The sequence below is a fragment of the Pseudophryne corroboree genome, chromosome 12 (genome assembly GCF_028390025.1).
Source record: "Pseudophryne corroboree isolate aPseCor3 chromosome 12, aPseCor3.hap2, whole genome shotgun sequence".
Lineage (NCBI taxonomy): Eukaryota > Metazoa > Chordata > Amphibia > Anura > Myobatrachidae > Pseudophryne > Pseudophryne corroboree.
Window position 1 is genome coordinate 117,859,549 of NC_086455.1, and position 23,387 is coordinate 117,882,935.

At 49.3% G+C, this 23,387-nt stretch overlaps 1 long non-coding RNA gene across 1 annotated transcript in view; it reads left to right on the forward strand.

Moving 5' to 3' along the window:
- Window positions 1-826: 826 nt before the first annotated feature.
- The window catches only part of LOC134980900 (uncharacterized), a 122,720-nt gene continuing 100,159 nt past the window's right edge, over window positions 827-23,387 (forward strand). Inside the window, exon 1 of the long non-coding RNA XR_010190486.1 lies at window positions 827-990. This is a non-coding gene — a long non-coding RNA (uncharacterized LOC134980900). The remainder of the gene's footprint in view (window positions 991-23,387) is intronic.

Below are 23,387 nucleotides of genomic sequence, written 5' to 3' on the forward strand. Positions count from 1 at the left end.
CCATACACACAATAAGGCACAGTGCAGAAACCTCACATTAGTCTAAATTCTAATGACCCCACGTTATGTGGTACTCAGTTGTGTGTACGCACAGCAGGAAGCCTCAGCAGCTGGCAGAGCAGTCACAGCGTCAGAGTGAGTCACTCCCATGAGGCTGCTTCTGATCTCCAGTCCACTGATCTTAGAGAAGCATGTGACAGGCTCCTCCAATCAGAGCTCAGCACTTGCTCTTCTGACCCCTCAGCAGTCTCATGAGAGTTACTACCCAGTAGTGTACTGCCCCAGCCAGACCCCATTACCTGCCTGCAGCTGCCGCCACCAAATCATTTCTACTGGGGGACAGTGACAGGGTGCAAGGGGATCTATGAAGCCTGGAGTCAGTACGGGCCCCATAACAGCCGCATCCCCTGCACCCACGGTAGTTATGCCACTGTGCGTAGGCTTACCATGCTATCCTTTTAAACCAAGACACTCATAAATTACACAGGCTCTGTGGCTGGCTAACTTCAACCCTGCATTCCACCTGATTTTAAACAGCAAGAGAACTTGTGTAATCAGGGCCGGATTAACAATGGGGCGGATGGAGCTGCAGCTCCAGGCCCCCCCATCACAATAGGCCCACAGCATCTGCTGTGCTGCTGCAGCAAGGAATTTTTTTTTCCTGCTACAGCAGCTTGCAAGTGACAGTCTGAAGCACCGCTCCCACCTGCGCGTAGATGTATTATTGATAGTAGTAGTAGTTGGACTGACTGCGTCTGCTACTGCTGGCCGAACGGCTCAAAATGCCAGCAGTACACAGTCACACTTCGGCAGAGGATCTGGAAACTCGGCAGGGGGCGTGGCTACACGGAGTCCAGGGGGCGGAGCTACACGGGACTGTCTCAGGCTGCCTGCTGCTCACATGGCTGCTGCTGTGCTGTGAGAGGGAGAGTTAAAGCTGATGCACATGCAGGGCAGCCAGTGAGAGTAAACTCTGCTGTAGTGTGTAAGGTAAGAGTGAGTGGGGGGGTGGGGGAATTGTGTGTGTGTGAGCTTCTGTGAATGTGATTTCCATGTGAACTTCTATATGTGTGTGTGTGTCTGTCTTGTATGTGAGGTTCTGCAGGGAGTAGGATTTAATATAGCAAGGGTGAGAGAGTGCAGGTGCAGGGAGTGTGTGAGTGTAATATAGCGCAGGGGTAAGAGTGTGTGAGTGTAATAAAGTGCGGGAGCAGGGAGTGTGTGAGTGTGATACAGCACGGGGGGCGGGAGTGAGTGACTGTAATAGAGTGCGGGGAGCGGGAGTGTGTGAGCGTAATATAGCACAAGGGTGAGAGAGTGAGTGTGAGTGTAATAGATTGCGGGGACAAGAAGTGTGTGAGTGTGATACAGCACGGAGGGCAGGAGTGTGTGAGTGTAATAGAGTGCAGGGGTGGGAGTGTGTGAGTGATACAGCGCAGGGGGCGGGAGTGTGTGAGTGTAATAGAGTGCGGGGGCAGGAGTATGTGAGTATAATAGAGTGCGGGGGACAGGAATGTGTGACTAATAGAGTGCGGGGGCAGGAGTGAGTGTAATAGAGTGCAGGAGGCAGAGAGTGTGTGAGTAATACAGCGCGGGGGTCGGGAGTGTGTGAGTGTAATAGAGTGCAGGGGTGGGAGTGTGAGTGTAATAGAGTGCAGGGGTGGGAGTGTGATACAGCGTGGGGGGTGGGAGTGTAATGGAGTGCAGGGGCGGGAGTGTATGAGTGTAATAGAGTGCAGGGGCAGGAGTTTAAGGGGCAGACTAGATGGGCAAGGGGCAGACTAGATGGACCAAGTGGTTCTTATCTGCCGTCAAATTCTATGTTTCTATGAGTGTATGAGTGTAATACAGTGTAGGGGCGGGAGTGTGTGAGTGTGATACAGCGTGGGGGGCGGGAATGTGTGATTATAATAGAGTGCAGGGAGCAGGGAGTGTGTGAGTGTGATACAGCGCTGGGTGCGGGAGTGTGTGAGTGTAATGGAGTGCAGGGGGCGGGAGTGTGTGAGTGTTATAGAGTGCAGGGGGGAGTGAGTGTGTGAGTGTGATACAGCGCAGGCCGCGAGGGGTGGGAGTGTGGGGCCAATGTGTTTTTCCTACTGAGGCCATTAATTTTTTTTCCGCCCCTTTGGGGTCCAGTGTGTTTTATTTTACCTGTAGGGGCCAGTATTTTTATTTGTATTTTTCTGGCGGTGCCAATGTGTTTTAAGAATGATGACTAGCTCAGTGGTATAAATATGAAGTCCACTGTTTTCCCATAACTGTTCGGCGATTTCTCAAGGTGATATAACATTGAAAAGTGGTTATATCGTTTATGTATCGGTGCCCTGTTAGTGGAAAACCGTCTGCATGTGTTCACCGTTTGATGCGGTGACATTACAGGTAGCATCCTTACTGATGAGACTGCAGGAGGAGTGCATCTTGCTTTAAATAACAATTCATATATATATGTATTTATATAAGCATGTATTTTACACAGAAATTAGGATCAAGAACTCGCTTTTATAAAATGAGGGTCTCAGGAGATGCGCTCTATGTACAGCCAATCACCGCGTGCCTGTGACTGCGGCCAATCTCTATCACCCCATATCTAGCCACTGCCAGCGTATGGCTGCTGAGACCTTAGCACCCCACAGTACATGTAAGGGCTGGATAAAGAAAACATTTGTGCATAGTAAACACTGATTGGGGGAGGGAGCAAACCGAGTGTGCTGCCTGTAGTGTTTTATATACTGTTTGTGGGCCCTTATTTGTGTATTGCCAGTCCACTTCAATAAAAACCAAAGCCCGCTCCCCTGTCCCCCAAAAAATAGTTTGTGTGTGTAGCACCAGAATATAATGTACAGATAGTCCTCTCATTTTGCATTATACATTTTAGCACCATTAAAACGGGATCTGGTAAGGATCCCTGTGGTCGGAATCCCGGCATTCGAAATACAGACGCCAGAATCCCAACATTACTCAGAGTGCTGGAGCCGGGATCCCGACATTGATCACTACCCGGCGTCGGAATCCCGAACAATGATTACAGAGACCACCAGAGATAAGCAGCGGTGGGGGGGGGGGGGGGGGGGGGGTAGTTAGGTTTAGTCTGCGAGGGGGGGGGGATTTGAGGTTAGGGTCAGGCTGCGGGGAGGGGGGGCTAGGGTTAGGCACCCCCGGGGATGGTTAGGGATAGGCTGCGGTGGTGGTGGGGTGTTTAGGTTTAGGGTACGGGAAAGGTGGGTTAGGGTTAGGGGGGTTAGCTTAGTTAAATAGTTCATGTCGGTATTTTCAACATCGGGATGCCTATGTCGGTATTTTGACAGCCAGCATGCCAACCTTCGGGATCCTGATACCAACCCCATTAAAACATATATAATAACCCTAAAATTGGGCCTGATTCTCAAACTCAGGCACATCTGTGTGTGCATCTTTTGCCGCTGTAGTGTGTGCGACTTTATGCTGATCTTAAAACACAAACGTCAAAACCTGCACCTGCCCCATGCTATGTGCAGATCTCTGACAGACTACGGCCTCCAATGTTAGCGATTAATCATCTGATTTCGCTACAACTGCAGTGACACTCCTATAACATGTCCATAAGATGGTGCGTCTCCGTGTGTTTTATGCCATTCCCCAGTCAGGAGCCCCTAATACATTATACTGTAGCTATGTATTGGATATTAGCAATTTGGGTTTGAAGCTATCTATCTATCTATCTATCTATCTATCTATCTATCTATCTATCTATCTATCTATCTATCTATCTATCTATCTCACTATATGCTGGGTCACCTCAGTTTTCCCTGTTTGTCGCCTGGACAGGAGACACCCTCCATCCAACCCCACCATTCCTTCTCAGTATAACTAGTTATTACAAAAGTAAACTTTTTTTTTACATATAGAAAGATTTCACATTCATGACATCGCTGAGCGACCTGTAACCTCTTTCGTTGAGAGGTTTCATATTTATGTCATCACTAAGCGCACCATTTTCTATATTACAGTCACGTTAACAAGAGATGTTTTCCTTTGGTCATTTTTAGATTGTCACATTACACTGTTAATATAATTGAAGAAGTGAGGGAGACTGAGGTTTTTCAAGGTAGGTGCTAGTCACACCTCCTGTGCAGACCACACCCTCACAACATCAACCACACCCCTAACATTACTAGTCACACACCCATGGTGTTTTCACATCCCCTGCCGTGACATAAAATAGGCCCTTCATAAATTTCAGCTCCAGGCCCATATGGACCTTAATCTGGCACTGTGTGTAATTCATGAGTGTCCTAGTTTAAAGGGATTGTATGGTAAGTCTATATCTGTGGTAAGAAAAGGCAGCTGCATTGCATACCACCCAAAATGACCCTCTCCAGGAGGAACAAAATGCTCTGCTTCTGGACATTTCTCTTAATTTACATCAGAGGTTCTCAAACTCGGTCCTCGGGGGCACACACAGTGCATGTTTTGCAGGTCTCACAGAATCGCAAGTGAAATAATTAGCTCCACCTGTGGACCTTTTAAAATGTGTCAGTGAGTAATTAATACACCTGTGCACCTGCTGGGTTACCTGCAAAACATGCACTGTGTGTGCCCCCGAGGACCGAGTATGAGAACCTCTGATTTACATCATGTATAGGTGGAGTGCTGCGGACCTGCAGGAACGTTTCACAGAGGGCCATAGGGAAGCTATGTTTTTAAGAAGTCCTCTCTGCGCATTGGCCCGCTATTATTGCACAGTCCGGTACAGCTCTCCAGGTATCAGCAGTAGGAGCAAGGGTTTAAGTTCATACTAACCTCCTGGAGGCAGAATAGACTGTGAAGACCCCACCCACCTCACCTGATGGTGCATGCACGGTAATATCCAGCCATATCCCCCAGGTGTCTCCCGCCTTATCTCCCATGTTTCTGCATCTCCAGCCCTGCAGTGCCTCTCCAGCTCCAGCTAGCCCCCTCCTGCCTCTGCAGCCTCCTTCAGTCTCTCCAGCCCCCCCCCCCCCTCCATCTCTCCAGCTCCAGCCAACACTCCTGTCTCTCCAGCCAGCATCTCTTCTGTCTCTCCAGCCAGCATTCCTTAAGTTGTCTCTCTAGCAAGCCCCCCATCTGTCTAACCAGCCAGCCCCCATATGTCTCTTCAGCCAGAACCCTTTCTATCTCTCTAATCAGCTCTCCATATGTCTCTCTAGCAAGCCCCCATCTGTCTCACCAGCCAGCCCCCATATGTCTTTTCAGCCAGCAACCCTTCTGTCTCTCCAGCCAGCACCCCTTGCTGTTTCTCTAGCCAGCTCCCTTTCTGTCTCTACAACCAGCACCCATTCTGTCACTCCATCCAGCCCCACTTCTTTCTCTCCAGGCAGCACCCAATCTATCTCATCAGCCCCCCTTCTTTCTCTACAGACATGTCCCCTTCTGTCTCTCCAGCCAGCCACCTTCTGTCCTGCCAGCCAGGCCACCGTCTGTTTTGCCAGCTTCATTTCTATCTCTCCAGCCAGCCCTCTTGTGTCTCACCAGCCAGACCCTCTTCTGTCTCACCAGACAGCTTCCCTTCTATCTCTCCAGCCAGCCCTCCTGTGTCTTTTCAGCCAGCCCTCCTGTGTCTCTCCAGCACCAGCCCCCGGATCCAGCTCCCTGCAGCCCACAGGCACTTACCTTCTCTTGTGTCATCTTGCTGCAGCTGTCCTCTTCCTACTGCAGCCGGCTCCTTTATCTAACAGTGGTGAGGCGCGTGTGACTTCAGGATGTTATACGCGCTTTGTCTAAAAAATAACCCATCTTTTCTCTTATGTCCTAGTGGGTACTGGGGAACTGTACTTTAGTACCATAGGGTATAGATCGGGTCCACTGGAGACTTGCATTTTAAAAACGTTTAGTGTGTGTATGTGTGTGCTGGCTCCTCCCCTCTATGCCCCTCTTACCAGACTCAGTTTAGAAAAATGTGCCCAAGGAGCCGGGTGCATTTCTCTGGAGCTCCAGAGAGTTTCCTTGATTTTTTATTTTAGTTATTTATTTTCAGGTAGTATTGGTTGGTAACCAGTCTACCTGCTTCGTTGGGGACCGAACCAACCTCATGAAGTTTAATGGCTCGTAATCCCAGCTGACAGGACACTGAGCTCTTGAGGTGCTGTTTCACACACCATACTGTGTGTGCCCACACCATCAGCTAGCTGCCACCCTCTAACAGATGCCGAAGATCCTCATGAGTGTTAACACTGGGGTCCCGGTTAGCGGGTCCCTGGTGCGGTTTGGCGGCATGTCACGCAGCGGTCCCGGGCCTTGAGCTGCGTTGCCTGCCGTGGACTAACTCAGGGCTCATGCTCCACAGTGCTCCCTGTCACTTAGGCTTTGGGTGTACTGTTTTTGTATTCACATTAGCCAGTATAAGCATTAATGGGACCCCGCGCCTTTACAAGGGGCAGGGATCCCAGAGAGTGGGACCGGAGGCGGGAAGACGCCATTTCATGCTGCTGCGGATCATCAAGACTGCATGCATGCTGCTCCTCCACGGACCCACACTGTTGCAGACTTCTGTACTGGTACCAGGGGGTCATAGCAGGGGGGAAGCACACCAGCGGTAGCGCCGCTGCACATCTCTAAGGTTATACACATAATTTCACACACCGTGCTGCTGTGTTTAGTGTGCTGGTCTCCGTTCCTCAGTGTCACTCCAGGGACTCTCTAGGGTCTGTGTGGAGGTGTTTTCAGTGAGCTGCGCGGTATTACAGTTGTGTAAATATGTCTGTGGACATGGTTATGTGTGCTGCTTGTAACTCTACCCCTTCTTCAGTGGGGTCCCTCATGTGTGAACAGTGCACCTTATCTCCACAGGGACACAGTTCACAGGCACCTGACTGGCTAGATCATTTTAAAAGCATGATTCAGAATGTAAATTCAGAATTAGCTGCAGATAAAAAGGAGAGACAGGTGTTAAAAGAGTCTATTGATTGTATGGCCAATGCAGCAGATACCAGAAAGGCTTCTCTGCCCCCTCTGTTGGTTTCACATAAACGCTCACTGCCACAGGATGATGATGATGATGATATGGATGAGGACAGCTCTCTGTTCCCCTGGGTGGAGGCCCTCATTTATGCTGTAAGAGAGGTTCTTCACATACCAGATCAGTAAGCTGAACCAGATGAGGAGGTGTACTTTAATGGTAGACCCAATAACTCAGCCACTTTTCTTGTGTCTAAGGAATTAAACTCCCTGGCCAGGGAGGCATGGGTAAACCCTGACAAGAAATGTAAAACTCCTCAGAGGTTTTTATCTACTTTTCCCCTCCCAGCTGAGGACAGGAAGGTGTGGGAGAACCCCCCGTCAGTCGATACGTCTGTGTCCAGACTGTCTAAGAAATTGGTACTGCCAGTGCCAGGGCCTATATCTCTTAAAGACCCTGCTGACCGAAAAATTGAGACCACTCTCAAGGCAATATATACGGCAGCGGGCCTAGCACAGCGCCCCACAATAGTTTGTGGGTGGATTTCTATGGCAGTAGTCAAGTGGTCCGATAATATTATTAATGGATTAGACACTCTGTCCCAGTATGAGGTCATTACTCTGCTGCAACAGATACAGGATGCTGCAAATTTTATGAGCGAGGCTATAAAGGTATTGTGTAAGATAAATGGCCGCACTACTGCTATGGCTGTTTTGGCACACAGAGCTCTGTGGTTACGTCAGTGGTCAGCGGACGCTGATTCCAAAAAGGGTGTAGAAAATCTTTACAGGGGATGCCTTTTTTGGGGATGGATGGATCTTCCAGGCAACAGTGGGTAAGTCTACCTATCTGCCGTCGGCTGCGCCACCTGTTAGATGTTCTTACACAGGACCCTCCTTGCAGTCCTTTCGTTGGCAAGGTTCGGAGGCAGGGGCCGTGGGGTCTCCACCACTCCGAGAGGATCTCGTGGTAAGTCCCGTAAACCTGCAACTGCTGCATCCCTGGACCAGACCACCGGATCCCCTGCCGCTAAGCCTTCCGCGTGATGGTTGGCCCCAGCAGCAGGGCGACTTTCAGGTAGGGGCTCGCCTTCAACACTTCGCCCACGTGTGGGCAAAGTCCTGCTGGGATTCTTTGGTGAGGAACCTCATTTCCCAGGAATACCGTCTGGATGTCACGAACCGGTCTCTCACCTTTGCGGGTTCTGGGGTTCATCCGTTGCCAGTGCGGTTGCTCGCGGTGCTGTGCGCCCGTGTGGGGACACGGCGTGATCAATGGCACAGGTAATGCAGAGTCTGGGAACTGTGAGTGCGGGGACCAAATGGCCTAAGGCACTGCGGTGTGTCTGCTGTATAGGAGGTGGCCATGTTGGAGACCAAATAGCTAATACAGAGCACTTGTGAAAACACCTGTGGGCAGGTGTAAGCCAATCCCGTGCTTGTGCTGCCTTTAAGTAGGCTGGGATTATGTTACTCTGGGCCAGTGCTTTGTTGTATCAAAGCTGTGCTCTAGCTCTGAGCTCTCTCCGTGCATTCCTGTGTGATTCCCGTGGTCCAGATATCGCCTCCGTTCCCAGAGGTCCGTCTGCAGCCTTCACTGCTGAAAGATCCACCGGCTCTCCGCTGTGCTGTCAGTTAATTGCACTCCTATTGGAAATAGTTGGATTCCCAGTGTCCTGCATGAGGTTACCTTGTCAGTCTGCCTATCATTCAAAGTCTGGAGGATTCCGTTTCTCTCAGCTGTTCGTTTGTTCAACTCTGCATTTAACCCATTCATCACCTTGTCTTCTACTACAGTTTCACAGTGATCTCCGGAACCCGCAAGTAACCCAATTCAGTACTTTTATTTGCTATGTTGTCATTACAAGGATAATTCATCACAGTCTCTCAGTTAACTCTCAAAACTCCATTGCCAATTCTTACAGTTAATTCTCCATGTCTGCATTAACCAGTTAAACACAATCTGCAGTTCAGCATCAAAGCTTGTTTATATTTGCTATGTTGTCATAACAAGGATAATTCTTCACAGTCTCTCAGTTAACTCTCAAAACTCCATTGCAAATCCTTACAGTTATCTCTTCATGTCTGCATTATCCAGTTAATCACGTTCTGCAGTTCAGCATCAAAGCTTGTTTATATTTGGACAATCCAACATTTATTCATCAGCTTGTTTTGCATATGTTTCCATGAACATTTCTTTTATTTATTTTTGAGTTTTCTCTTGCATATTATTCCTGCAATACTTCAGTATAATATGATGATTAACAACTTGTCAGTTAACCCTTTACTGAATTGTTATTTTGAATAAATATATGAATCGGAACTTTCTTCGTCCTCCCTGCTTTCTTCATAGCCCAGCACCTACACCTGTGGTTGGTTCCGGGTTAACGGATTCACAAAAACACCCGGACCTGACAGTAAGCACTGGCCACATGGATCCGTCAAGTGACCAATTCGCAGGAGGCGGTGCTACGTCAGATATCCTTTCCCGTCTGGAAAACCAGGAGTCTATACAGACACAAATAGTGCAGTTTATGCAAACTATGGCAGACCGTTTAGAGACTCTTCATACGGCTATTAAAACGTCCCAAGTCCAGATTCTAACCCCGGATGTCCCAGTTACCACTACAGCTTCTCCTGTGACGCTGCCTACGTCCCGCTTGCAGTTACCCTCTCCGAGTAAGTTTGACGGAACTCCAAAACTTTGCAGAGGATTCCTGAATCAATGCGAGATCCAGTTTGAACTGATGTCTGCCAGTTTCCCATCAGCTCGTTCTAAGGTTGCATATACTATTGCCCTCCTCTCCGGTCAGGCTCTGGAGTGGGCATCACCATTATGGGAGAGAGGTGATCCTATCCTCTCTAATTACAAAGAGTTCGTATCTTCCTTCCGGAGAATCTTTGACGAACCAGGCAGGACCACCTCAGCATCCTTGGAGATTCTCCGTCTACGTCAAGGTTTACGTCCTGTCAGTCAATATATTATTCAGTTTCGCACGTTGTCTTCAGAGTTAAACTGGAATGAGGAGGCCCTGATCGCCGCGTTTTGGAATGGACTTTCAGAAAGAATCAAGGATGATTTAACTATCCGGGATGTGCCAATTAAACTGGATGAATTGATTTCTCTCTGTAACAAACTTGACCTACGCTACAGGGAGCGATGTTTAGAGAAATCCAGAGCAGAGCGATCCAGTCCACGTGATCATCCTAGACCTCGACAAGATTCTTCATCACAGTCTCTAGTAATGACTGAAGAACCTATGCAGATTGGGCGCTCTCGCCTCACAGAGGAGGAACGACTTCGTCGTCGACAGGGTAACCTCTGCATGTACTGTGGGTCCTCCGAACATTTAGTTAAATTCTGCAAACTCCGACCGGGAAACTCTCGCCTCCTAGCTTATTCAAGAGAGGTTAAGCTAGGAGTTACTTTAGAATCACGTTCTGGGAAAGAGCCGACCTTGTCTATTCAATTAGAAGTTCCAAGTTCTACAGTGAAAGTTTCAGCTCTCCTAGATTCCGGGGCAGCCGAGAACTTCATCTCCTCAGCCTTTGTCATACGGTCTAAAGTTCAAACCATGCCTCTGGAAGCAGCAGTTGCCGTTACAGCAGTGGATGGAAGTCGAATTCCAGATGGTATAATTACTCATCGAACCGTATGTCTCAAGATGAAAGTTGGTGAGCTCCATTCCGAATACCTCTCCTTCTACGTGATTCCCAAAGCCTCTCAAGATGTGATACTTGGTTTACCTTGGCTGCAGAAACATAATCCTCAACTTAATTGGCAAACCATGGAAGTCCTTTCATGGGGTAAATCTTGTACCAAGGACTGTGTAGCTACAATTGTACCTCTTCGGTCAATTAGCCTTTCCGATCTACCTCCGGTGTATCAATCCCTTGCGGATGTTTCCAGTAAGCAAGCAGCAGACTCTCTACCTCCTCATCGTGAATGGGACTGCCCAGTCGTCCTGGTTCCGGGCAAGACCCCTCCTAGGGGACAAATTCATCCGCTATCCATCCCAGAGACGCGAGCTTTCCGGGATTGGTCCACTCCTACAACTCTCAAGGGGATTCAGCGATTTCTTGGCTTTGCTAATTTCTATAGGAGATTCATTAAGAATTATTCTACGTTAGCTGCTCCTATCACAGCCCTAACTCGCAAGGGAGCAAATCCTACGAACTGGTCTTCTGAAGCAATCAAAGCCTTCTCTGATTTAAAGCAAGCCTTTGTGTCAGCCCCCATTCTTCGACAGCCTGATTTGAATCGTCCCTTTCTACTAGAGGTGCATGCATCTACAGAAGCAGTAGGAGCTGTGTTGTCACAAGTCTTTGAAGATAAAAAGGTCCATCCCTGCGGATATTTCTCCCGTAAGTTCCTCCCGGCAGAACGTAATTATGCAATCGGTGAGCAAGAGTTACTTGCCATCAAGTTGGCATTTGAGGAGTGGAGATACCTTCTAGAAGGAGCTCAACATCGCATTACAGTTTATACTGATCATAAGAATCTTCTGTATCTGCAGTCAGCTCAGTGTTTGAATCCACGACAAGCTCGATGGGCGCTTTTCTTCTCACGATTTGATTTCAAACTCACCTATCGTCCAGGGTCTCAGAACAAAAAGGCAGATGCCCTTTCCCGGTCCTTTGCTTCTTCTGAATTAAATGATGCTACCACGAATCAAGCCATTGTGAATCCTACGTCCTTTTTAATGACTCGAACCTCTCCAGTTCCTCCGCCTGGCAAGACCTTTGTCGCCACAAGTCTCCGAAAACGGCTGCTTACCTGGGCTCACTCCTCTTCCTTCATGGGTCATCCTGGGGTTCTAAAGACTCTCAAATTTATTCAACAGTCTTATTGGTGGCCACGTCTCAAAGCCGATGTCCAAGAGTTTATAGCAGCATGTCCTAAATGTGCCCAACATAAGAGTCCAAGAAGTTCTCCACCAGGGTTTCATCCATTGCCAGCCCTAGAGGTTCCAGCAGCAGATCAAGAGCTTCAACGTCTATCTAGCATCTGAAGTTGTGTACGTAAGTCCTTGGTCAAAACTTTCGCTCGTTATAAATCTTTTGTAGATAGAAAACGGAAAACTGTACCGAATTACAAAGTGGGAGACCAAGTTTGGATTTCTACGCGCAATCACAAGTTCAAAGTTCCTTCTAAGAAATTTGCTCCGAAGTTCATTGGTCCATTTCCCATTGTAAAGGTACTCAACCCTGTGTCATACAAAGTCAAGTTGCCACCGTCTTTGAGAATTCCTAACGCCTTTCATACATCTTTACTGAAGCCTTTGATTCTCAATAAGTTCCGTACTACCCAGTCCAAATCTCCTAAAGTTCACTCTTTGCAGAATGAGGAATTTGAAGTTAAAGAGATTGTGGACTTACGTTTCCGATATGGACGTTTACAGTTTCTGGTCGACTGGAAGGGTTACGGTCCGGAGGAGAGATCCTGGGTTTTCTCTGAAGATGTTCAAGCTCCAAGTCTGGTACAGAAATACTTCTCCAAAAATCCTGACAAGGTTCAAAGGTGTTCGGAGACCACCCGTAGAAGAGGGGGTACTGTCACGAACCGGTCTCTCACCTTTGCGGGTTCTGGGGTTCATCCGTTGCCAGTGCGGTTGCTCGCGGTGCTGTGCGCCCGTGTGGGGACACGGCGTGATCAATGGCACAGGTAATGCAGAGTCTGGGAACTGTGAGTGCGGGGACCAAATGGCCTAAGGCACTGCGGTGTGTCTGCTGTATAGGAGGTGGCCATGTTGGAGACCAAATAGCTAATACAGAGCACTTGTGAAAACACCTGTGGGCAGGTGTAAGCCAATCCCGTGCTTGTGCTGCCTTTAAGTAGGCTGGGATTATGTTACTCTGGGCCAGTGCTTTGTTGTATCAAAGCTGTGCTCTAGCTCTGAGCTCTCTCCGTGCATTCCTGTGTGATTCCCGTGGTCCAGATATCGCCTCCGTTCCCAGAGGTCCGTCTGCAGCCTTCACTGCTGAAAGATCCACCGGCTCTCCGCTGTGCTGTCAGTTAATTGCACTCCTATTGGAAATAGTTGGATTCCCAGTGTCCTGCATGAGGTTACCTTGTCAGTCTGCCTATCATTCAAAGTCTGGAGGATTCCGTTTCTCTCAGCTGTTCGTTTGTTCAACTCTGCATTTAACCCATTCATCACCTTGTCTTCTACTACAGTTTCACAGTGATCTCCGGAACCCGCAAGTAACCCAATTCAGTACTTTTATTTGCTATGTTGTCATTACAAGGATAATTCATCACAGTCTCTCAGTTAACTCTCAAAACTCCATTGCCAATTCTTACAGTTAATTCTCCATGTCTGCATTAACCAGTTAAACACAATCTGCAGTTCAGCATCAAAGCTTGTTTATATTTGCTATGTTGTCATAACAAGGATAATTCTTCACAGTCTCTCAGTTAACTCTCAAAACTCCATTGCAAATCCTTACAGTTATCTCTTCATGTCTGCATTATCCAGTTAATCACGTTCTGCAGTTCAGCATCAAAGCTTGTTTATATTTGGACAATCCAACATTTATTCATCAGCTTGTTTTGCATATGTTTCCATGAACATTTCTTTTATTTATTTTTGAGTTTTCTCTTGCATATTATTCCTGCAATACTTCAGTATAATATGATGATTAACAACTTGTCAGTTAACCCTTTACTGAATTGTTATTTTGAATAAATATATGAATCGGAACTTTCTTCGTCCTCCCTGCTTTCTTCATAGCCCAGCACCTACACCTGTGGTTGGTTCCGGGTTAACGGATTCACAAAAACACCCGGACCTGACACTGGAATTTCAAGCACTTCCTCCTCACAGATTTTTCAAATCGGGCTTACCAGTTTTGCCCGCCGCAAAAGTTACCTTGCAAGAGGCTATTCAAAAGCTTTTGCGGACAGGGGTGGTGGATCCGGTACCTCCTCCGTTACACAACAGGGGTTTTTACTCCAGTCTTTTTGCCGTTCTAAAACCAGACGGTTCGGTGCTACCCATCTTGAACCTGAAGTCTCTAAACCTGAATCTGCGGGTGTTCAAATTCAAGATGGAATCCCTGTGGGCAGTGGTGTCCGGTCTGGAGGAGGGGGAATTCCTGGTATCTCTAGATGTCAAGGATGCTTACCTACACATACCCATGTGGCACCCTCATCAGGTTTACCTCAGGTTTGCCATCTTGGACGACCATTTCTAGTTTCAGGCCTTGCCCTTTGGCCTGTCCACAGCTCCGAGGGTCTTCACCAAAGTCATGGCGGAGATAATGCTGCAACTGCGCATGATGCAACATAGTCCCCTACTTGGACGATCTCCTGATAAAGGCTATGTCTAGGGAGCGTCTACTGCACAGCATCCATCTGATGACGCGCCTGCTTACGGATCATGGATGGATACTAAATTTTCCGAAATCTCACCTGGAACCGACCCAACGTCTTCAGTTCCTGGGAATGATACTGGATACAGTGTCTCGAAAGGTGTTTCTTCCGATGGGCAAGGCCTTGGCTATTCAGACTATGGGGGGTCATTCAGACCTGATCGCTTGCTAGTGTTTTTTGCAGCGCTGCGATCAGGTCAGAACTGCGCATGCATATGCACCGCAATGCGCAGGCGTGTCGCATGGGTACAAAGTGGATTGTTGCTGGTCATTGGGTTTTACGAAGAATCCATTCGCACAGCCGATCGCAAGGAGATTGAAAGGAAGAGGGCGTTTGTGGGTGGCAACTGACCATTTTCAGGGAGTGGTTGGAAAATTGCAAGCATCTCCAAGCATTTGCAGGGCAGGTGTCTGACGTCAATTCCGGCCCCGAACATGATGAAGTGATCGCAGCGGCTGACTAAGGCCTGGGCAACTCAGAAACTGCACAAAATCTTTTTGTACCGCTCGGCTGCACATGCGATCGCACACTTGCACAGCTAAAATACACTCCCCGGTGGGCGGCGACTAAGCAAACGCAGGACTGCAAAAACCAGCTAGCAAGCTATCATGTCTGAATGACCCCCATGGTCCGCTCAGTGCTCTGCCCTCGCAAGGTATCCATACATCTTTGCATTCGCTTGCTGGGCAGGATGGTAGCTGCTTACGAGGCAATCCAATACGACAGCTTTCATGTCTAGCCATTTCAGCTGGATCTGCTGGACAAATGGTCAGGGTCTCACCTTCACATGCATCAGGAAGTGACCTTATCTCCGAAAGCCTGGATTTCTCTATAGTGGTGGCTACAAGTTACTCACCTGGTAGAAGGCATGAATTTCAATATCCCCTCGTGGATTCTACTGACAACGGATGCCAGCCTCCAGGGTTGGGGGGCTGTGACCCAAGGGGCCCAGTTCCAGGGGATATGGTCAATTCAGGAATCTTCTCTGCCAATAAACATCCTGAAACGCAGGGCAATTTACAATGCGCTTCTACAAGCTTTCCATCTCCTGAGGGACCAGGCGATCCAGGTTCAATCGGACAACGCCACGGCAGTGGCGTACATAAACCAACAAGGGGGAACAAGAAGCAGAGCGGCGATGTGAGAAGTGTCAAAAATTCTCTTCTGGTTGGAGGCCAATGCAAGGGCCATCTCAGCCATATTCATTCCAGAAGTGGACAACTGGGAAGCGGACTTCCTCAGCAGACACGACCTCCATCCGGGGGAATGGGGCCTACATCCCCAGGTGTTTCAACAGTTAATTCACCGGTGGGGCTGTCCGCAGATAGATCTGATGGCTTCTCGTCTCAACAAGAAGCTATGCCGTTAATGTTTCAGAATGAGGGATCCTCAGGCTGTAGCAGTGGACGCACTGACGACACCATGGAAGTACCAGTTTGTGTACCTGTTTCCTCATCTACTGCTAATCCCAAGGGTTCTAAAAAGACTAAGAAGGGAAAGCGTTCAAGCAATTCTGATTGCCCCGGAGTGGCCTTGACGGGTGTGGTACTCGGACCTCCTAACCATGGCTCTGGAGGATCCCTGGCCTCTGCCACTTTAAAAGGATCTTCTGTAACAAGGTCCATTTGTCTATCCACACTTACAGCGGCTACGTTTGACAGCTTGGAAGTTGAGAGGGAGATTCTAACAAGAAAAGGTCTTTCCACCATGGTCCAGGCCAGGAAGATTTTTACGTCTAAACATTATCATCCTATCTGGAAAAAGTATGTTTCCTGGTGTGAAAGTAGAAAGGTTTCTCCCGTGGAATTTAGAATTGGTCGTTTTCTACTTTTTCTGCAAGCGGGAGTGGATATGGGCTTACGTTTAGGCTACATCAAAGCATAGATTTCGCCGCTCTCTATTTTCTTCTAGAAACAACTTGCCATGTTGCCGGAAGTACAAACTTTCCTAAAAGGAGTTCTTCATATGCAATCGCCCTTCGTACCTCCCACGGCTCCGTGGGATCTCAATGTGGTTCTGTCTTTTCTTCAATCGGACTGGTTTGAACACTTACATAGGGTGGAGTTGAAATTTCTTACCTGGAAGATGGTGATGTTATTAGCATTGGCGTCTGCCAGACGTGTCTCTTAATTGGGGGCCTTATCCTGTAAGAGCCCTTATTTGATTTTTCATGAAGACAGGGCGGAACTCAGGACCCGACCTCAGTTTTAGCCAAAAGCTTTTCATGTGAATCAACACATTGTGGTTCCGGTATTGTCTGACGCTTCCATTGGTCCAGAGTACTTGGATGTGGTGAGGGCTCTGAAGGTTTATGTCAAAAGTACTGCATGTCACTGGAAATCTGAGTCGCTGTTTGTCCTTTATGATGCCACCAGGATTGGTTGTCCGGCTTCTAAGCAATCAATTGCTCGTTGGCTCAGGTTGACCATTCAACAAGCCAAAACTTCGGCAACGCTGCCTTTGCAGATGTCTATTCAGGCCCACTCGACGAGATCTGTGGGTTCTTCCTGTGCGGCTGCCCGCGGTGTCTCGGCCTTACAGTTGTGCCGAACTGCTACTTGGTCTGGTTCGAACACTTTTGTTAAGTTCTATTGGTTCGACACCTTGGCCAAGGATGACCTTTAGTTTGGTCAGGCGGTTTTACAGGGTTTTCAGCACTCTCCCACCCGTTTGGGAGCTTTGGGACTTCCCCATGGTACTAAAGTACAGTTCCCCAGTATCCACTAGGACGTAAGAGAAAATAGGAATTTAATACCTACCGGTAATTCCTTTTCTCGTAGTCCGTAGTGGATACTGGGTGCCCGCATCAGTGCTTCGATTCATGCTTACTTGAGTAAGTGTTTGGTTGGCCTGCCGTTGCGGTCCCCTTATGTTGTTGGGATAGCTTTGCTATCCTGGTTAGGTTGGTGTTGCTATCCCCTGTGCTGGTTAGCGCCCTCCTTTTCGGTTAAAGTTGTGTGTTGGCTTAGTGCCTCACCGCTGTTGTAACTGTTTTCTTCTCTCGTGGTATGTCCATCTTCTCGGGCACAGTTTCCTAGACTGAGTATGGTAGGGGGAGGAGCCAACACACATACACACACTAAAGGTTTGTAAAGTGCCAGGCTCCAGTGGACCTGATCTATACCCCATGGTACTAAAGTACAGTTCCCCAGTATCCACAACGGACGATGAGAAAAGGAATTAGCGGCAGGTATTAAATTCCTATTTATTCATTGTACCAGGCAGCTGCCAGAAAGCACCAGCAGCTGCCCAACCCCGGACCGCACACCACACCACAGTAAAAACATCCATCTACACTAAGTAGGACCCTAGGGCGGCCCGCCCTCTCTGTATGGGCTTGGGACTCCAGTACAATAACTTAATTTTCCATTCTGCTTAACATATACAGTTTTACACAGGAGGGGACAATCTTTCTCTTCTATTACAGAATATATTTTAGCAGTGCCTCTGTGCCATGTGCAGCTGACTCCCAGACACAGAGATACTGTAATGGAAACCAGATGTAAACCCACTTTGCTTCTAGCAGTTTGGGCAGTTTAATAGGGATGCGGTCAACATCCCGCTGGACGGGATCCCGGCGGTCGAAATACCGACGCCGGAATCCCGACCGCCACAATCCCGACATATTCTCCCTCCGTGGGTGTCCACGACACCCATAGAGGGAGAATATAATAGTGTGCCGAGCGTGGCGAGCGAAGCGAGCCCGCAAGGGGCTGCGTTCCGCTCGCCACCCCTGTCGGGATTGTGTAGTCGGGATTCCGGCGTCGGTATTTCGACCGCCGGGATCCCGTCCACCGGGATTACGTACTGATCCCGTTTAATAAGGGGGTCTGTATAATTGCTACAGAACACTGCCTTAGTGCCAGGGGTTAAGGTAGGACAGAACTGAACTAAATGTTTGCCTTGCCTGAGTGTGCCCTGGGCAATAAGTCACAAAGTTGTGCATTGCACAGTGCAATATATAATACACAGGATGCTCTTTCTTGTTGGCCTGGCTCCCCTCCTCTTGGTTACATTGCAGGGAATGAGATGCCACAACATGCAGGGAATGAGATGCCACAACATGCAGGGAATGAGATGTCACAACATGCAGGGAATGAGGTGCCACAATAGTGCCAGAGTCTTTGCTATCACCTGGAGTCATCTATCAGAAAATCTCACCTGAAATATAGCGCCTCTTGTCGAAGGTGTGTGTGTTTAGGGGTGCTGCACAGCACACAGTACGATCTGGTCTAGGTGTAGGGTGTGGGTCCATCCTTGACCAAGGGGACCATGTGTACTGCAGAATCTGCACCCATTATAGATAAGCCTCGGCTTTGTATATATGGATTTGGTTAGATTAATATACAAATATTTTATGTAAACATCAAATATTTTATGTAAACATACCTCCCACTGTCTGATTTTTTCGCGGGACAGTCCCATTTTTCTGTGACTGTCCTGCTGTCCCACCCACAGGCCGCAGTGTACCACAGTGGGCGGAGGCAGTTAGGAGACCCTCTCTCACTCGTTGATCTGCTTAATAGATCTGTGGCGAACAGTAGCGGGCAGCATGGCTTGGGACATGCTGAGGAGCCTGACCATGGAGGGGACTTTGGACAGGGAGGCTTCAGCCGTTCCCAGCCTCTGCTCTCCTCATCCAGGCTGGAGAATTAGGCAGAGAGCTGGCCAGGCCCAGAAGGAGAAGCGTGGAGAGGGCTGTGCTCATCCTGCTGGAAACATGCGGTGTTTGCAAGATGAACATTCATAGTCGGAGTCCCCGCTTGCTGCCCTGACTGCACTCCCTGATCCTGCAGTGCCTGCCCGTCTCAGTAAGTTACCTCACCATGCTGCTAGCCAGGTGAGTACTGTGACCCCAGAGGCGGAACTACCATTGGTGCAGCAGGTGCATTGCACAGGGGCCCCTGAGGACTAAGGGGTCCACTGCTGGCCAGATCATCAATGAATTAGCCCCTGCCTCTCCTCCCCCCCCCCCCCCCCCCCCCCCTCCACAGACCATTTTGAGCAATGCCTGATATATGGCCCAGTGCAGAAAGCAGGGTGGTCATCACTGCCCGAGGAACCTGCTCCTTACCTTAGGTATGCAGTGTGTGCCAAACCATACCTCACAACATTTTGAGTGGAGGAAGAGGGACATCTAGGCGTGGCAAAGCCGCACCCGAAAGGGGGCATGGCCCATACATCGCGATTCACAGCGTCTATTCACCGCTGCTCAAGGCAGAGCAGTGAGTGCAGGAGCCTCCCAACTGCCCTCCCCCCCCCACTGCGGGACACTGCAGGACACGGGTAGGACAGCAGGATGCGGGCACACGGGTCCCGTGAAAATTGGGGCAGTTGGAGGTATGGCCAAACTGATAGGAGTCCGGCCACCTACAGTATCAGCACTGCGGATCACAGCCACATACTGCCTCTAATTAACAGACAGCTGTACATTTCATAGTACTGATGGTGTAACATAGTAACATAGTATCTGAGGTTGAAAAAAGACAATTGTCCATCGAGTTCAACCTATTTGTTGTCTCCTATGCATGATGATTTGACTAAAATTTCTGACTGATGCTGCTGTCAGCCGTTGCATTTTATCCCTATTTATAGTAACTATAATGCATGACTATGCACCATACCCCTGGATATCCTTATCCATTAGGAATTTATCTAACCCATTCTTAAAGGTGTTGACAGATTCCGCCATTACAACTCCCTCGGGCAGGGAATTCCAAACACGTATTGTCCTTACCGTGAAAAAGCCTTTACGCCGTATTGTGCGGAATCTCCTCTCCTCTAACCTGAGCGAGTGTCCACGAGTCCTATGTGTTGATCTAACCAAAAACAGGTTCTGCGCAAGCTCTGTGTATTGTCCCCTTATATATTTGTAGATGTTGATCATATCCCCTCTTAGTCTCCTCTTTTCCAATGTAATGGTTGGGGATGGGGGAGGCCTTTCAAGATTTTGCTATGGGGTCCACAAAGTTCTAGTTACGCCCCCGTATAAATGACTTGAGCATTGGATATCATATAATTTGTTTGAAAGCATACTTGATTCATGCAAGCCGTTCTGTCACACTGTTACACTATAGTATTTTTGTGCAGTGAGTGATATGTCTTGTCTATTTTATAGATATTGCAAAGCGCACAGCACCACCTACAGGCAGATTCACTGCACCAGAAATACTTCTCAATTCAATCATATCTATATACTGTATCTTCCCCTCACATACAGTTTCATTAGGTTTAATACAACACGTACGTACAGATATAATGATAAAAAAGAAAAATGACAATCCATTACTTTTTTCTTAAAAACCATTGCTGTAATTTCAGCAGTGCAAGTGGGCGGGTACGCGCGGTTACGGCATACCGTTAAGAATTTAGCTGCTGGTACCCACCGCCGCCGAGCCACCACTCAGTGCGCTCACCAAAGCTACCATTAGCGCTTCCGCTGTGCTCAGCGCCTCCCCTTCCCAGCCTGCTGGGAGCGTGACGTCATCACGCTCCGCGGCTGGCGCGCATAAGACCCTGGGGGCTGGCTGGGCGGGTTGTGACCGCGTCTGTATCTCCTAGAGCATATATATATATTAGCGAGAGAGAGAATACAATTCACCTGGCACTCCTATAATGGCCTCGCTTTACTTGCTTGGGTGCCCTCCATGAGAGGTTAATCTCCAGTATGGCGTAATGGCGGCACTCCAAGGCTTTCATTCAAATACAAAAAAGTGCTTTTATTTCAACATTTCTGAAAACCTGACGACGGGACTGGCTCCCGAAACGTTGAAATAAAAGCACTTTTTTGTATTTGAATGAAAGCCTTGGAGTGCCGCCATTACGCCGTCTATATATATATATATATATATATATATATATATGCACTGTATATGCAATCTGGACGGCGGCCAGCGCTGCAAGTATGGCAGTACGGCATACCGGTAAGAAATTCCCAGCCGGTACGCCATACCGCCGGGCCGTCCACCACACCTGCATCCCGCTGGCTGCTGTGTGAGGGGAGGAGATCGCAGCGCCTCTCCTGTCCCTCAATTCTCTGTGATATCCGGGCTCCGGCGGCGGCGGTGGGGTGAATCTCAATAAGGCACCAGTTTGCTAGCCAATCAGAGCTCGCAGACTGGCAGCCGCAGCTCCTGATCTCCTGATTGGCTGCCGGTCCGCGAGCTCTGATTGGCTAATGAACCGGTACCTCATCTGAGATACCCATCGCCGGAGACCAGGCTTCACGAGCATTGAGGGGCAGAAGAGGCGTGCGCTGCGCTCTCCTCCCCTCAGATATCAGCAACAGACTGAGGCAGCGGTGAGCATGGGGAGGGGGGCACTCTGGGGCAATGTATATCTGGCACTGTGGGGCAATGTATATTTAGCACTGTGGGGGCATTTGTGTATCTGGCACTGTGGGGCAATGTATATTTAGCACTGTGGGGGCATTTGTGTATCTGGCACTGTGGGGCAATGTATATCTGGCACTGTGGGGCATTTGTGTATCTGGCACTGTGGGGCAATGTATATTTAGCACTGTCGGGGCATTTGTGTATCTGGCACTGTGGGGCAATGTATATCTGGCACTGTGGGGGCATTTGTGTATCTGCCACTGTGGGGGAAATTTTGTATCTGCCACTGTGGGGCAATGTGTATCTGACACTGGGGCATTTGTGTATCTGTCACTGTGGGGCAATGTGTATCTGGCACTGTAGGGCAGTGTGTATCTGGCACTGTGGGGCAATGTGTATCTGGCACTGTGGGGCAATGTATATCTGGCACTGTGGGGTAACGTGTATCTGGCACTATTGGGGTCATTTGTGTATCTGGCCCCCCCATATGTGTATCACGCCTCCATTTCCATTGGCCATGCCCCATGTGGCATTTTACCACACCCATTTTTTTTTTTTGCCAGGCGCGCGCACACAGTACCTATAAGACATTTTTTCTACTTGCACCACTGGGTAACTTTCATATCTTATAAATCAGGGGAAAAGGTTAGACATTTAGGGGCATGTTTATTAATATTATTTTTACTAAAATTACAAATTATTTTAGTACTAGGTGATTCATCGTGCCCTACGGGCGCTCTTCACACCGTCGCAAGGGGCTACGCCCCCTTAACCCCTGCACGCCTTTCTGCCGTTCAATATTTGTATTATATGGAGTATTACCAGCATTCCTAGTTTTGTTAGTGGTTAAATATTGCGCGACAAAAGGGCATCCGATGGTGAAGGGAGCGTAGCCCCTTGCGACGGCGTGAACAGCGCCTGCAGGGCACGATGTACAGAATGTAGGTGTAAGTTCAGTGTGTGGAGGGGGGGGGCTTGAAAAGGGGGTGGGTGCAGTGAGGTGGAGGTGGCTCTCCGTGCCGCTGCCAGGGACTCACTGGTAGCGGCTGCGGATGGTGTCCAAGGTGCTGCGTGTGGTGGAGAGGTGGCCTGTGGATGTTGGAGCGGGTCCAGAGGTACTGCAGGTGGGGAGAAGTGGGGGTGCAAATGGAGGAGGGGGTCCAGAGAGACTGCAGGTGGGGCGGATGGGGGAGGGGGTCTGTTGATGTTGCTGGTGGGTGAGGGGCGGGTGTGGGGGGCCGCGGATGAAGGAGGCGGTCTGGAGGTGCTGTGCATGGGGGAGGGGCAGGTGAAGCGGGGTGGGTGCAAGGGGATGCGGATGTGTGAGGGGTTCCAGAGGTGCTTAGGGTGGGGAAGGGGTGGTTGCGAGTTGCCGCGGAAGGGGTCTGTAGATGCTGTGGGTGGGGGATGAGTGGCTGCGGGTGGGGCGCGGATGGAGGTGGGGGTCCAGAGGTGCTGTGGGTGGGGGAGGGGTGGGTACTGCGGATGGGGGGAATGGGAGGGAGGTGTTGCAGCTGGGGGAGGGGCGGGGGAGTGGGGGCCGTAGGCGCTGCGGGTGGGTGGCGCGGGAGTGTCGTGGGTGGGGGAGGGGGAGGTGCTGTGGTGGATAGGGGAGGTGTTCTGATGGGGCTGTGGTTGGGGAAGGTTCGGGTGCTGGGGTGCCGCGAGTGTAATAGGGGGTCAGGAGGTGCTTTGGGTGGGGGAGGGGCGGGGTTGATGCGGGTAGGGGAGTTCCAGGTGCGGGAATGTCGCTGATGGTGGAT